Source organism: Podarcis gaigeae, assembly GCF_964106915.1.
Source record: "Podarcis gaigeae genome assembly, chromosome: 12".
NCBI classification, from domain to species: Eukaryota; Metazoa; Chordata; class Lepidosauria; order Squamata; family Lacertidae; genus Podarcis; species Podarcis gaigeae.
Window position 1 is genome coordinate 6,932,307 of NC_139688.1, and position 15,257 is coordinate 6,947,563.

At 44.3% G+C, this 15,257-nt stretch overlaps 1 protein-coding gene across 50 annotated transcripts in view; it reads left to right on the forward strand.

The window, feature by feature from the left end:
• Positions 1–7,222: 7,222 nt before the first annotated feature.
• The window catches only part of OBSCN (obscurin, cytoskeletal calmodulin and titin-interacting RhoGEF), a 265,894-nt gene continuing 257,859 nt past the window's right edge, over positions 7,223–15,257 (forward strand). For 35 of the 50 annotated variants that reach the window (XM_083703814.1, XM_083703862.1, XM_083703817.1 and 32 more), the window contains exon 1: positions 7,223–7,538. The gene's annotated coding sequence lies outside the window, so the exon portion shown is untranslated. The remainder of the gene's footprint in view (positions 7,539–15,257) is intronic. The other 15 variants (XM_083703861.1, XM_083703815.1, XM_083703831.1 and 12 more) reach the window with 2 other exon arrangements.

Below are 15,257 nucleotides of genomic sequence, written 5' to 3' on the forward strand. Positions count from 1 at the left end.
GGCTGAGGCGGCCTCTAGGTCTAGTAACCCGCCAACATCTCCCGAGCTGCAGAGACTGAGGTCTGAGAGAAGGAGAGACCTGAGTACTCACAGGAGGAGTGCTGGCCTTCGGGCGAGACAGGAAGGTGAGTCACTGGCTGTTACCCTGGCAAAGATAAAAGGCTGTCGGGCCCTGCCCCAGGTTGCGGGAGCAACATTGCTGCTTGCTGGAACCTGCCTGAGACCCTGTGCCTTGTGTCTTGCCTTGGCCCTGTTGGTCTGACTCCTCGTGGAATCCTTGGATTCGGGACTGGACTTGGACCGCGTTGCTCGGGTTAACCCCCGGGCCCAGCACAGTGGGGTCCATTTGTTTAAAAATTGTTTTAATATTTCCCAATCTTGTTTTGTGAATGGTTTTTACTGCTGCTCTTTCATAACAACGTTTACAAGAGAATTTTACCCCACAGGGTGCAATGATGGCCACCAACTTGGATGGCATTAGAAGAGGATTGGACAAATTCATGGAAGGTGAGACTACCAATGGCTGCTAGTTATTGATGCTTTTGCTGAGATTCCTGCATTGCAGGGGGTTGGACTAGAGGACTCTATGAATCAGTAATGGCTATGTTCTAGCTACTTGTGTCAGAGACAATAGTCTTCTAATTACCCATTCCTGGGATTCATAAGTGCATCCCAGCAGGGCTTTTCTTACATTCTTACGTGAGACCTGCAAAAATACTCTTGCATTATAGAGTTTGGGAGAGTGTCCACAATGTTTCATGTGGGGTTTTATGGATCTCCAGCTGAGACCCTACCTGCCCGTGGACTGTCTGGCCAGAATGGTGCATGCTCTGGTTATCTCTCACTTGGACTACTGCAACACGCTCTACGTGGGGCTACCTTTGAAGGTGACCTGGAAACTGCAACTAATTCAGAATGTGGCAGCTAGACTGGTGACTGGGAGCGGCCGCCAGGACCACCTAACACCAGTCCTAAAAGATAGTCACTGGCTCCCAGGACATGTCCGAGCACAATTCAAAGTGTTGGTGCTGACCTTTAGAGCCCTAAATGGCCTTGGCCCAGTGTACCTGAAGGAGTGTCTTCACCCTCATTGTTCAGCCCGGACCCTGAGGTCCAGCGCCAAGGGCCTTCTGGCGGTTCTCTCATTGTGAGAAGCCAAGTTACAGGGAACCAGGCAGAGGGCCTTCCTGGTGGTGGCCCCCGCCCTGTGGAACGCCCTCCCATCAGATGTCAAAGAAATAAACAACTATCTGACTTTTTAGAAGACATCTGAAGACAGCCCTGTTTAGGGAAATTTTTAATATTTGATGAATTATTGTATTTTAATCTTTTGTTGGAAGATACCCAGAGTGGCTGGGGAAACCCAGCCGGATGGTGGGGTATAAATAATAAATAAATTGTTGTTGTTGTTGTTGTTTATTATCTCTGTGGCTTCTGATATGACTTGCTTACCTGCCTTTAGAGCCAGCACAAGTTCCCATGCCCACTCAGTGGAATAAAGCAGAACTTTTTGTTGCCAGCTTTTGGAAACATGACCTCTGTGTTCTATACTGCTGGAGGCAGCAAGTCTGGAACGCAGCAGCGTTTAAATGTTTGGCTTCCAGCTATGCATTCATCCTGGGCTAAGCAGCAGAAACTTGGCATATTGCCTTGGCCTTTATGAAGTCATTGCAGGTGTTTGACAAGGCTAGTCCTTTATAGCAGGAACATTTGCATACCGGACGCATAATTATTAATCAATCAGTCAATAAATCAATCAATCGATTTTGCATACTGCCCTTCATCCCAGTTCGGTTCACAACATAAACATAAAAAATGAGAATATAGTATACAGCAAAAACAACCCTCTTCCCACAAACACATTTTTAAATCCATAGAATGTTCATCAGCCAAATGCCTGGTCGAAGAGAACTCTTTTCTCCTGGTGCCTAAAGATATGTAATGAAGGCGCCAGGCAAGCCTCCACAGAGAGAACGTTCCACAAATGGGGAGCCACTGCAGAAAATGCCTGTCGTCATGTTTCTCGCAGAAGGGCACACAAAGAAGGGCCTCAGTTTATGACTGCAGGGTCCAGGTTTGTTCATATGGGGAGAAGTGTTCCTTGAAGTATTGTGGTCCTGAGCCATTTAGGGCTTTATAGGTCAAAACTAGCATTTTGTATTGGTCCCAGAAACTAATTGACAGTGCAGTTGGACGAGGATCAATGTAATATGCTCAAACCGTCTTGCCGGCTGCTGAATTCTACACCAGCTGGTGTTTCCAAACCATCTGCAGATGCAGTCCTACATAATACCACGTTGCAGTAATCTAACATGGAGGTTACCAGGTCATAGACGAAAGAATTCTTCTCCTTGCCTGCTGCTCCACTTGGCGCTGGAAGCCTCCAGGGGTACACGAGCTGTACAAACTCAGTGAGGGATGGGGGAAGGCAAACACTGAAAGAAAATCTAATGTATTCTCTTCCAGTCTTCTATTCTGTTGTTGTTGTTTAGTCGTTTAGTTGTGTCCGACTCTTCGTGACCCCATGGACCAGAGCACGCCAGGCACTCCTGTCTTCCACTGCCTCCCGCAGTTTGGTCAAACTCAAGCTGGTAGCTTCGAGAACACTGTAGAAGCATCTCATCCTCTGTGGTCCCCTTCTCCTTGTGCCCTCCATCTTTCCCAACATCAGGGTCTTTTCCAGGGAGTCTTCTCATGAGATGGCCTAAGTATTCGAGTCTCAGCTTCAGGATCTGTCCTTCCAGTGAGCACTCAGGGCTGATTTCCTTAAGAATGGAGAGGTTTGATCTTCTTGCAGTCCATGGGACTCTCAAGAGTCTCCATGTCGTCTCCAAGAGTCTTCTAATCTGTAGAGGTGGTAAAAGCTGGTTGCATCTTCTCTGCCTGAATGTTAATCCTTGTGCCATCTGTGTGACATGCAAAGGGGCAATTCAGCTGACCTTGACAGGTTCAAGGGCATTGTACTCCTGCAACTGCAGACATGAAGCTGAAAGTTGGAAGATGCAAGAGGCATAAAAAGAAGTGCATTCCTGTTGCTGGTGAGATGTCCTGTGCACTGACAGACGAAGGGGACAGGGGAAAAGATCTGCCCCGGGTGCCATGCTTGAGTGTGTGTGTGTGCCAAAATTCCCCATGGTGGATTGGCGTGGTGGCGCTCACCCCCAGCAAGCAGATTTTCGTTATCATAGTCAAAATCCGCCCGCTGATCATCGTGCAGCGCTGGCCACTGGGGATGCCCCCCCCCCAGCGGGCAGTGTTCACACCCCCTGGCAGGCAGCGCCCGCATCCCTGGCACGCTGATCCTCCTGGAGGTGCCACTGCTGCCTACCGATCATGCAAATACGCCCAGGGCATGGTGCTGGCCGACAGGGATGCACCCTCCAGCGAGTGGTGTTTGCAAACACGCCCCCTGCAGTGGGTGATGCTTGCATCCCTGGCAGCCAGCTCCATGCCCTGGGCGTATTTGCACGATTGATGAGCGGTGCTGGCACCCCAGGAGGATCGCCCCTGGGTGCACATCATATTTGCCTTTCCGGGTGCCCCAGCAGTTTCCTCCGCCACTGATCCCGTGGGCAAGGGCTTTTCTCCTCCATGCCCTTCTGCGAACATCCCAGAAAATTCTATCTGGCAGCAAACTGTTGGAAACAAGAAATGCAGAAAGATGGACCTTTTTCTGATCCAGCAGAGATGAGCCCTAATCCAGTAACAGTGTGTGTCCCAGTATCTTCTAAGAGCCTGGACCACTGGCACTTTGAGCAACAACACAGGCTCTGTTGCTCCTGGATTTCCTTCCCTTTGTTTCAGCAAGTGATTTTTGTTTGTTTGTTTGTTTTAAATATTTATTGAGATTTTACAAAGAACAAAAGTTTACAGAATGAAAGAAAAAAAGCATGTAAGAAAGAAAAAATAAGAAAAAAATACAAAAATTACAAAAATAAAAAGGAAAAATAAAAAAATATAAAAATAAAGATTACAAGATAAAAAGAAAACAAATCCATTTTTTAGTATCTTTAAACTCATGTGCTTGTTTCGTTGACCTCCTCACACCTCCCCTTTTTGTATTCCCATTTACATAATCAAATCAGCAAATCCTTACCCTCTTTCATTTATCTTAACTCTAAATCTTAACATATTATAACTATATATGTTCATATATTATCAATCCATTTTTGCGTATTCTTGTTAACTTTGTTGCTAATGCCACTTATTTTCAATCCAACATCATTTTAACATTCATTAATTTTACAATATTTCTGTAGATAGTCTTTAAATTTATTCCAGTCTTCTTCCACCAGCTCTTCTCCCAGGTCTCGGATTCTGCCAGTCATTTCCGCCAATTCCATATAGTCCATCATCTTCATCTGCCACTCTTCCAGGGTGGGTAAATCTTGTGTCTTCCAATACTTTGCGATAAGTATTCTTGCTGCTGTTGTTGCATACATAAAGAAAGATCTATCCTTTTTTGACACCAATTGGCCAACTATGCCCAGGAGAAAGGCCTCTGGTGTGATTTTTTTTTTAAAAAAAAAACATGGAAGCAGTATGCTTAAGCTACTGTGTTTCATTAGTGCAATAATGCAGCACACTTCTTTGGCATATCTTTCTCCCTTGCAATAGAGAAGAGTGTCAGAAGGCCTAGCTGGAAAGCGAAGGTCAAAGTATCAAAAAAAAAAAAAACCCCCGACTTGCTTCTACTAAAGCTTTTGGGCTCCCTATATATGCGTGTGAAGAAGACAGGTGGTTGCTCCAGTGATTGACAGTATGGAAGGAGAAGCAAGTTTCTGATGGAGTCAAGAGCTATGTTCTGCCTGCCGTTCATGTAATGGAAGTGGTTCTGTGCAGGAAAATCCCATAAGAGAACAGTAAAACAATAGCTTTATTAGGACCAAGAGAAGCATCACAAAGTAGCATGCAAGTTTCTCCCAGCTGGATTTCTAGGCCTTCACAGCAACAGCGCACAGCAGGTATGGCACAAAACATCAGATTATATCTGCACAAGCAATTCCCCTTCTTTAGTTCCGCTTTTTGCTGAATGCTTGCCTTTTGTTGGGCTTTACTAAGCAGGGAGCATCATGACGTCATGGATGAAAGACAAAGATCAAGGAAGGAAGCAGGCAGAGGCAACACCCTACTTCCAGGGCCAACTTTAAAGTTAAAGGGACCCCTGACCATTAGGTCCAGTCGTGACCGACTCTGGGGTTGCGGTGCTCATCTCGCTTTATTGGCCGAGGGAGCCGGCGTACAGCTTCCGGTCATGTGGCCAGCATGACTAAGCCGCTTCTGGAGAACCAGAGCAGCACACGGAAACGCCATTTACCTTCCCTCTGGAGTGGTACATATTTATCTACTTGCACTTTGTGCTTTCGAACTGTTAGATTGGCAGGAGCTGGGACCGAACAACGGGAGCTCACCCTGTTTCAGGGATTCGAACTGCCAACCTTCCGATCGGCAAGTCCTAGGCTCTGTGGTTTAACCCACAGTGCCACCCGTGTCCCTTAGGGCCACCTTTACATATAATTTATTCGTTTTAGTATCCTAAAGAAAAACCTGTAAGCTGCCTTGGCGGAAAGGCAGTATGTCAAGGCAATGAATAAATAAATATTTGTGGTCTTTGCTAGTAAAACTGGGGGGTGGGGGTTCTGAAATATTCAACTAAGGCTCCTGAGTGTACATTTCTCCCTGCACACTAAATAAGTACAGTGTTATTCTTATTGTTATACTCTTATTACCCATTGGATTGCTAGCACGTTGGCCAAAATGAGAGGGATGTTTACTCACAGAAACCCTGTCCCCTGATGCTGCAAACCCTTTGATATCCTTACTGTGCTTTAAGGGATTTTTTATTTTATTTTAGTCATTGTGGTCATACATGTAATTATTTCATTTTTATCCATACGTCCTTGAAAGAGGTCAGATCAGAACACCTACCCCCCATTGTCTTCATTTTGGTAGAATGCACCCAGATGTTGCTGGAACACCAGCTGCCACAATTTTGTTTTTAAAATCTTTCCATGTTTTTAACCCCTCCATGTCCATTTCTTGAAAGGCAAAAGGGCTTCACGAATCCTAGCTCAGGAGGTCATCAGGGTTCCAGGAAAGGAGAGCACCCAGGAAGGCTGCAGAGTGCAGGCTGCCAGAGGGATGATTTATGAGCCAAAAACAGTGGCATCGTTCCGGAGACACTGTCCTTTTGAGGCTTTTGAGACATCTTCCACTGAAACTTTTTAAAAAAACTATTGAGAAACTTTACTTTTGGGACGTCTTCTGTTGATACTTTTGAAAGACTATTGTGAGACTGTCCTTAGACATCTGTTTTAAACACACGGCTTGACGGTCCTCGCTACCACTCTGTTATATTGTATATAAGAACTTTGATCGGCTTACTCCTATAATTTGAATGATAGCATTATTCTATTATATATTTTCTACTAACTATTAGCCTACGTGTTGTGTTTGTATTGTTGTGATTAAAAGTAAAGGTACCCCTGACCATTAGGTCCAGTCGCGGATGACTCTGGGGTTGCGTGTTCATCTCGCTCTATAGGCCGAGGGATCCGGCGTTTGTCTGCAGACAGCTTCTGGTCCATGTGGCCAGCATGACTAAGCCACTTCTGGCAAACCAGAGCAGTGCATGGAAATGCCGTTTACCTTCCCACCAAAGCGGTACCTATTTATCTACTTGCACTTTGACGTGTTTTCGAACTGCTGGTTGGCAGGAGCAAGGACCGAACAATGGGAGCTCACCCCGTCGCGGGGATTCAAACCGTAACCTTCTGATCGGCAAGTCCTAGGCTCTGTGGTTTAACCCACAGCACCACCCGCGTCCCTTACAGCCTATAGGAGTCCAAAAATAAGGTTCAGTCAATAATATTTTCAAGGAGCAGAAATGCCCCTTGGAACGACACCCCCAGCCTCCCCTCTTTCTTCCCCTTCTGAAGTTGACGTAGGCAAGAAGCCTGATCAACTTTTGCCAACAGGCTTGTAACACTCCCTCGTCATATCCCAGTTTGACACCTGTCACTTGGCTCCGGGGAAAGCACTTGAGAAACAGCACTAGGTCCAGCCCCACGGACAGGGCTCATCTGCACGCAAGCTCTCTGGAGATGGGCTTTTCGGTCTGCCCCCGGTGGGTTTCCTAAAGCGATGCCCTTTCGTCTCTCCACCGCATGAAATTTAATCTCCCTGGTAAATGACACCCAAGGCTATTTTGGAAATCGGAGGCAGGGCGGGGAGAGGAGCAGGAACGTCAGCAATCCAACTTGACTGGAGGACGGCAGCCCAAGGGAGGGGCTGCTCACAGGCTAAACTCGAAGTGCTGGAGCTTCTGCTGTGGGACTAGGGGATCACCTTTAGCACGTCCCCTACCTCACTGGGGTTTCTGTTTTATTCTCACGCTGGGTAGGGGGGGACACGACCCAAATTCTGTTGGTCTCCCCATGCCCGCTTGCACCTGCTTCACCCGCTTTGTGCAAACTCAGTAAAGATCTGCTCTCCCGATGAAAGTGGCTTACTACTTCCAGATTTAACAGGACTTCCAGGTAAGAACCTGAATTTCAGTCTGAATCTGGGTGGCCAGAAAAGCTGGCCAGGAGCCAGCTCTCTTTCTGTGTGTGTCTTGTTCCTATGTTATTTGTGGTTTTCTTAGCCCTGGGGCTAACAGTACAGATGAAGGTCAAGACATGAGAGTTATCCTCTAGGCTTAGTACGACTTGTGGCTGTGGTCGGCTGTGGTTTCACTGGCAGAGCGATTTGCACAGAGAAAAGATGGGTAGGAGGATTGAAGGAACGAACAGGAGATTTAATTTTTGATTTTGATTTTGTGACCTGTGTGGGTTGCCAGTGTCTGCCCAAGAGAGGGAGATAATTCTTTTGGAGTGGACGTGCTCGAAGGAGTGATGTTGAGGGTTCCCTCCCACCACCATTCTTGTTTTCAACCTAAGTGCTAAGACTCACAAAAAGTTTTGTGTTCGGTTAATTGTCTGACCTCGCCACTCTTCTTCTGCTAGTATTTGGCCTTGCCAGAGCCTCCTCCCATGCTCTCAGCTTGCATTTCTACAGATGGGCTTCTGAAAAAAGATGGGGAGTGACAGCTGCGTCTATTTTAAGAGCAGTAGCTCAGTGACATGGAGTGTCTGTGATGGCACACGATGCCTGGTTTTATTGCATTTATGCAGAATGCAGTTCCATATAGAAGGTATGCACTTTTTTCAACAGGACACACAGGAGTTATAGCAAATGTGGCTTTTGCTAAAGCTGCATGCCTATGCCCACTTTCTGGGAAATAAGGCTGTTCGCACAACTATACGTTTAAAGCACCCCCTCCAAAACACCTTGGGAAGTTTACCCTTCTCGGGGCTGCAGTTCTGAGCACCCTTAACAAATACAGGTTTCAGGTTTATTGTGGGTGGGATTGAGCTTTAAATGAATGGCGTGTGCACAGTGTAAATGCCATATGATTGCACTGAAATCAAGATTTATTTATTGTCTTACTTTTGTTGGGAGATACACTGGGGCGGGGGGGGGGAGAGATTATTGCCTAATAGGGCGGTTGATAAAAAACCTTTTTTTGGAAAATGCCTGCTCCAAAGTACTTAACTTACTACACTAGGGATTACAGGGGTACCTCGGGTTACATACGCTTCAGATTACAGATGCTTCAGGTTGCAGACTCCGCTAACCCAGAAATATTACTTCAGGTTAAGAACTTTGCCTCAGGATGAGAACAGAAATCATGCTCTTGTGGCACAGCAGCAGCAGGAGGCCCCATTAGCTAAAGTGGTGCTTCAGGTTAAGAACAGTTTCAGGTTAAGAACGGACCTTCAGAACAAATTAAGTACTTAACCCGAGGTACCACTGAATCATAGAATCATAGAGTTGGAAGAGACCACAAGGGCCATCGAGTCCAACCCCCTGCCAAGCAGGAAACACCATCAGAGCACTCCTGACATATGGTTGTCAAGCCTCTGCTTAAAGACCTCCAAAGAAGGAGACTCCACCACACTCCTTGGCAGCAAATTCCACTGTCGAACAGCTCTCACTGTCAGGAAGTTCTTCCTAATGTTTAGGTGGAATCTTCTTTCTGTCTATAGATATATCTGAAATTTCATGCATATCAGTTAATATCTTGACCCTGCTCCACTGAATTGAAATTTTGGCCTTCACAACATAGGAAAATGGCCAAGAAAATGACCCAAGGAGGTTTGCAGGCAGAAAGAAGTAAGTGACAGAGTGAGGTCAGTAGTGTGTTTCTGAAGGGTAGGGCGTTGTAACATCAGAGAAGTAGCGCCGTTTGCTCAAGAGAGGAGAAGAGCTGACAGTGTTTTATATAAGGATTAGAGGAAGTCGAAAACTGATCAGGTGATAGGCATCTGTGCTTGCTGATGAGCAATCTGGGGCAGAAATGGCTGACTCAACTCAGCTCTAGGCTTTTAGTATGAGGTCTGGCATGGGTGGCATGAGCATACGGCCTAACTTTGGGGCACAAGGTCAACACTTGCCAGAATCGGGTGTCCCCGTATTGATTAAGGGTGGTGTGGAACTCTATGTGCTGACAGCAAATACGTCTTCTGGTTAACAGCAATAAAGAGGTGGGGAGGGAAAATCATTATAAAGGACAGGCAGTGGCATGAAGCCCTTAACCCAGTGTTGGCCAAACTTGGCCCTCCAGCTGTTTTTGGACTACAACTCCCATCATCCCTAGCTAACAGGACCAGTGGTCAGGGATTATTGGAATTGTAGTCCCAAAATAGCTGGAGGGCCAAGTTTGGCCAACAGTGCCTTAACCCTTCCTTCCAGGCCTTCCACTTGACTTTTCTTCCTGGTGGGTGACACAGTCAGGAGGTCCTTGAAATGGAAAATTAATAAATTAATGGGTTCGTGCACTTGGTTGGAGTTGCTACTTAAAACATACTCCTAAAGAAGGATAATTCCAAAATGCGTCGGGCCTCTATTTTCAGCCACCTGGAGTTTTCCTTCTCCTTTGCCCCATTAGCAGTGCATTCCAGGTTTTCTTAGGGTTAAACACATGGGTGGGTGTCTACAGGGTGTCACCCCCGTCTGAAGAATGAACTATAAATTCTAGATTTCCCTGCTTTCATTTTAAAAAGGGAATAGGTTTCTAACATTTGGAGAACCTGAAATCGCAGGGGAAGTGAGCAGATGCTATTCTCAATGAAATGAAATGAAACCAGGAGCTTTCCAGTTCCACAACCTACTTCACACATAATGTTAAACCATAGTTAAAAGCAAACTATGCAGTGTGCTAATCGTCTCCCCAACCTTCCCATTCTGACTAGGAAATAAGCCAGAGTCCAGTTTGCTGTGATACCTGAACCTTGGCTCATGGTTTGCATCTTCCAAACAATCCATGAGCTGTAAGCCAAGAACAAACCATGGTTACTGTTTGTGGTTTTGGTCAACAAAATTGATTTGTTTCCCAGCAACATGGCGGCATCAGGAGCTAGGGAGAAGTAGAGCAAGACGTTTTCAGCAGAGGGATGTAGAAAATGGGAATTCCCCAAAGATTAGAATTGGGATCCACTTTTTCCTACTTCTGTGTAAATGCTCTACGCCTAGGGGTGAGCAGTGATGTAGTCAAGTTTGCTGATTAAAAAATTGTTCAGGGTAGTTAAAGCAACTAGGAATTCCAAGGAGCGTCAAAAAATATCTCTCCAGATTTGGTGAATGGGCAGTAAAATGATTCACAATGGGGCAATTAAAAAAATTAATAAATCTCACATATACACTTATGCGGGGAGGGTCTGAACTGTTGGTGACCGACCAGGAATGAGACCTTGGGGTTATAATGTATAGTTTTATGAAGATGTCAGTCTAGTGTGCAGCAGCTATGAAAAATGCAAATTCCATGGCAGAGATAATTACGAAACACAAAACTGCCAATATCGTTATGTCATCATACAAACTGATGGTACACGCTTGGAATACTGTGCGCAGTTCTGTCCACCTCACCCTCAGAAAAGAAAGTTATAGAGTTGGCAAGGGTTCGGAAAACAGCAAATCTAAATCATCAAGAGGTTGGAGCGACTCTGCTACGATGAAAGGTTACAGCATTCCTTCTTTTTTTTTTTAGTTTAGAAAAAAGACAAATAAGGTGTGACATGATAGAAGTGGATAAAATTGTGTATTTTGTGGAAATGTAGATAATATTGTAACAAAAAAGGACTTCTTCTTGCAGAAGACAGTTTTGGTTTTTTTTAAAAAAATATTTTATTTTTTTACCAACCACCAAAACACAAGCAGTGTAACCCCCCAGGTGGATGATACATTGGGTATACAATATTCAACAATACACATATTCAATAATAACATATTCAAAACAACCATATGTACACTTCTATATACCTTAACACTCCTCCTACCACAAGGTTTATTTAACTTTTAACATTTTAATTGCCCCAAATTGTTCAAACCTACTCAAATAGTTCAATCTCTTCTCAAAGCAATCCTCCTCTTTCTTACTGACCTTAAACCCTTTCATTCTGTGTATCTTCACAGTTAGGTATTCTAAAATTATATTATTCAGTTTTTTCCTCCTTCTGCATTTTTCCAATTACTCGCTATAACCTATCTGGCTGCAATTACCATCAATTTTACCCATTTGCATTCCTCTTTTGTTTTTAACTCGGCACTACTCAGGCTAATAAGAACCATTAATTTAGTTATTTCCACTGCAGAAGACAGTTAATCTGTGGTATTCACTCTTACAAGAGATAGTGATGGCTAGCAACTTTTGACCAAACTGCGGGAGGCAGTGGAGGACAGAGGTGCCTGGCGTTCTCTGGTCCATGGGGTCACGAAGAGTCGGACACGACTAAACGACTAAACAACAACAACAACAGCAGCAACTTTGATGATTTTTTGAAAGGGAGGATAAAGCTACTTGCTTCTCAACATGATTATTGCTTCTAGACACAATAGTTATGTTCTATCTCCACTGTTGGAGTCGGTATGCAAGTTGTGCAAAATCACAAGTGAGGAAAGCGCTGTTGCACCCAGGACCTGCTTGAAGGTTTCTCATGGGCATCTTGTTGGCCACTGTGAAAACAGAGTGTGAGCCTATTTCATAAAATTATTCACTGCTTGATTGCAAAAAACCTCAAAGCGCTTTACAGATTAATAAAGCAAAATCTATTGGTGCGCATAGAGACCTATAAGCTCAGCTAACTAGCCAGGCTAGAGGCCTTGTGCCTATTGTTTTTTTGTAACGCCTAATCTTGTGCTAGGAGCATCTTTACTCCCAAGGTTGTAAACACATTCCTAAGTGTCTACATTTGAAAAGGAGACGAGCTCTGCTCAATTGTCCCAACCCTCTCAGGTAGAAAGGAATGCAAAGAGAACACATGCAGCATCGTGCGGCTTAGAGAGAGTTCTTTGTTCGCTTGCTCAATGAATAGGTAATGAAGGAAAGACCATACATGGTATAATTAGTAGATAGATAGATGATAGATGATAGATAGATAGATAGATAGATAGATAGATAGATAGATATAGATAGATAGATAGATAGATAGATGATAGATAGATGATAGATAGATAGTTAGATAGATGATAGATGATAGATGATAGATGATAGATAGATGATAGATAGATAGATAGATGATATAGATATAGATATAGCTAGATAGATGATAGATGATAGATATAGATAGATAGATGATAGATAGATAGATGATAGATAGATAGATAGATAGATAGATAGATAGATAGATAGATAGATGATAGATAATAGATAGATAGATAGATAGATAGATAGATAGATAGATAGATGATAAATAGATATATTATGGTCAGAGACCAGCTTATAAAACACATTTGGGGGGTCCAATCCCAGAAGGAAAACAAACATATGAAACAATGTACAACAATAAATTTAAAATTTATAAGTGTGAAAAGCGTATAGACACTTAAAACTTTTAGATAAGCTACCGCAGAGAGATGACCCAGAATCACCCATGGAACCGAGTTTGGTGATTTTCTTAATGAACTAGTTTAGGTCGGGGGATGGTCTGCGCCTACAGATCTGTACACAGAATCTGGTGACCATCCGGGTTGTCTTATGATCTTTGCCTAACAGGAAAAGGCCAAATTTTTGCTTTCCCTGGATTTTCTTGAATATTCTAATTTTCTGAGATTATTAATTTGGGGTTTTCATAAACTGTATGCCATGATCATCGCAATGATAACAAATCAAGGCTTGACATATCTTGCTTTGCATGTCATGAGTCTATCTCATATCTTAGTTTCACCTTTGAAGGTGAATTAGTGAAATAAAGGAACTTTTCCACGGTATTTTAATTTTTCAAGTTTCACCTGTATATACTGTAGGCAACTGTCAGCCTTCTGAGGGCAGGCATTTTGAATAACATTTTCTGGAGTCTCTCCTAACAACCTGGCCTTTTGAAAAGGCATTATTCAGTGCTTTCAGATGCTGAACGTGAAATTAGCTTATTGATCCCAGGTGCTAGATCAGTTTGTAGTTTTTGAAAACCAATTTCTGAGGTAACTTTCTCTCACCCAGCCCCCCCCCCCCCAACATGGCAGAAGAAGGAAGCTACCCTCTTCAACGGAAGCTTTTCTGGGCCTCAAATTTTTGTGGGGGTGGGGTGGGGGAGCCATGATTAGAAAAGGGACAGTGGTACCTTGGTTTGCATATGTCTTGGTTTGCATACGTTTTGGATTACAAACACCTTCAAACCTGGAAGTGCATTTCCTGGTTTGCAACCTTTTTTTGGATTACAACCCCCCCTTTTTTTGGATTACGAACAATGTTTTTTTGGAGGCCCCATTGGCGAAAGCGCACCTTGGGTTACAACCTGTTTTGGTTTACAAACGGACCTCCGGAATGCATTATGGTTGTAAAGCAAGGTACCACGGTTACAGATGCTTCAGGGTGCGTTTTTTTGGGTTACGGACCCGCCGAAACCCGGAAGCACCGGAATGGGTTACTTCTGGGTTTCGGGGGTTGCACATGCTCAGAAACGCTAAATCACGCTTTGCACATGGGCCAAAGCGCCGAATTGCCACCCGCGTGTGCGCAGACGTGCCGCTGTGGGTTGCGAACGCTTTGAGTTGCGAACGTGCACCCTGCACAGATCACGTTCGCAACCCAGGCGTCCACTGTACCGCTTTTTGAATTACTCAAGATACAAACAAGCTGTGTGACGTGAGGGGGGAAATTTTCACACAGTCGCCTCATGCCAGTGTGAGGTAAGAGTTACTGTGTTGGGGCTATGGCCTTGGGAGGCCATGGTTCGAATTCACTGCTCAGCCATGAAGCTCTCTTGGGCCTGCCACTGCCTAACTGGCGCCTCAGGGTGGTTGTGAGGATAAAAATGGGGAGGGGAAGAACCACGGACACAAAATGAGCTCCTTGTGTGGAGGGAAGGGTGATAAAAAATAAAATAAATAAATAAAATAAAATAAAATGAATTAGAATAGAAATAATAGAATAGAATAAAATAGAATAGAATAGAATAAAATAAAATCTGGAAGGACTTTTCACCTCAAAATTTATTTGGGGATTTTTAGTTGAGAAAAATGGTGAGAAAGGGGATGGGATACAGGTTTATAATATCATGCAAGGTGTGGAGATAAAGAAGGATAAGAATTTCTCCTTCGTGGTACTAGTGAAAGTGACTTGCCAAGAATTTCAGGTGAGGCAAAAGTGAAATCTTCAAGATGCACATAATTCGTTTATGAAATATGCTGCTACAACACACAGTGCTGACCGCCGACTCAGGCCACATCCAGACTTCCTTTTGTGCTGTGCTTTCAGGGGTGGGCTTTGGTAATATTTTGTAATATGGCGCCCTGTGCGAGGCCAAAACTTGCCAGCCCAAAAGGGATCTTCTCAGTTATGGATCTTCTCAATTTTGCACCCCTTTGGCTCGACGACCTGTGCTAGGGAACTGCCTGGACCGTCCCAAATCAGGCGCTGGTTCTTTCCAGGCCCAGGAGTGCACTTTAAAGCTCTGTAACCAAGGTGTGTGTGTGTTTGTTTTGCCCTGGTACTTTCCCCAGGAAAACCTGTGTTTTGCTGCTGAAAAGGAGCAAACAGCAGTCAGTGGAAAACCCAATCCAAGAAAAAATCAGCTTTTCCCTACTAAACCACCAGGACAAAGCAGATAAACAGCTGCGATGACAAAACCATGTTTGGACATGGTGATTTAAAGTCCAGACCTGTTCCTAGAAACATGGCAACAAAAGGAAGTCTGGATGAGCCCTTAGTTGACTTTTCA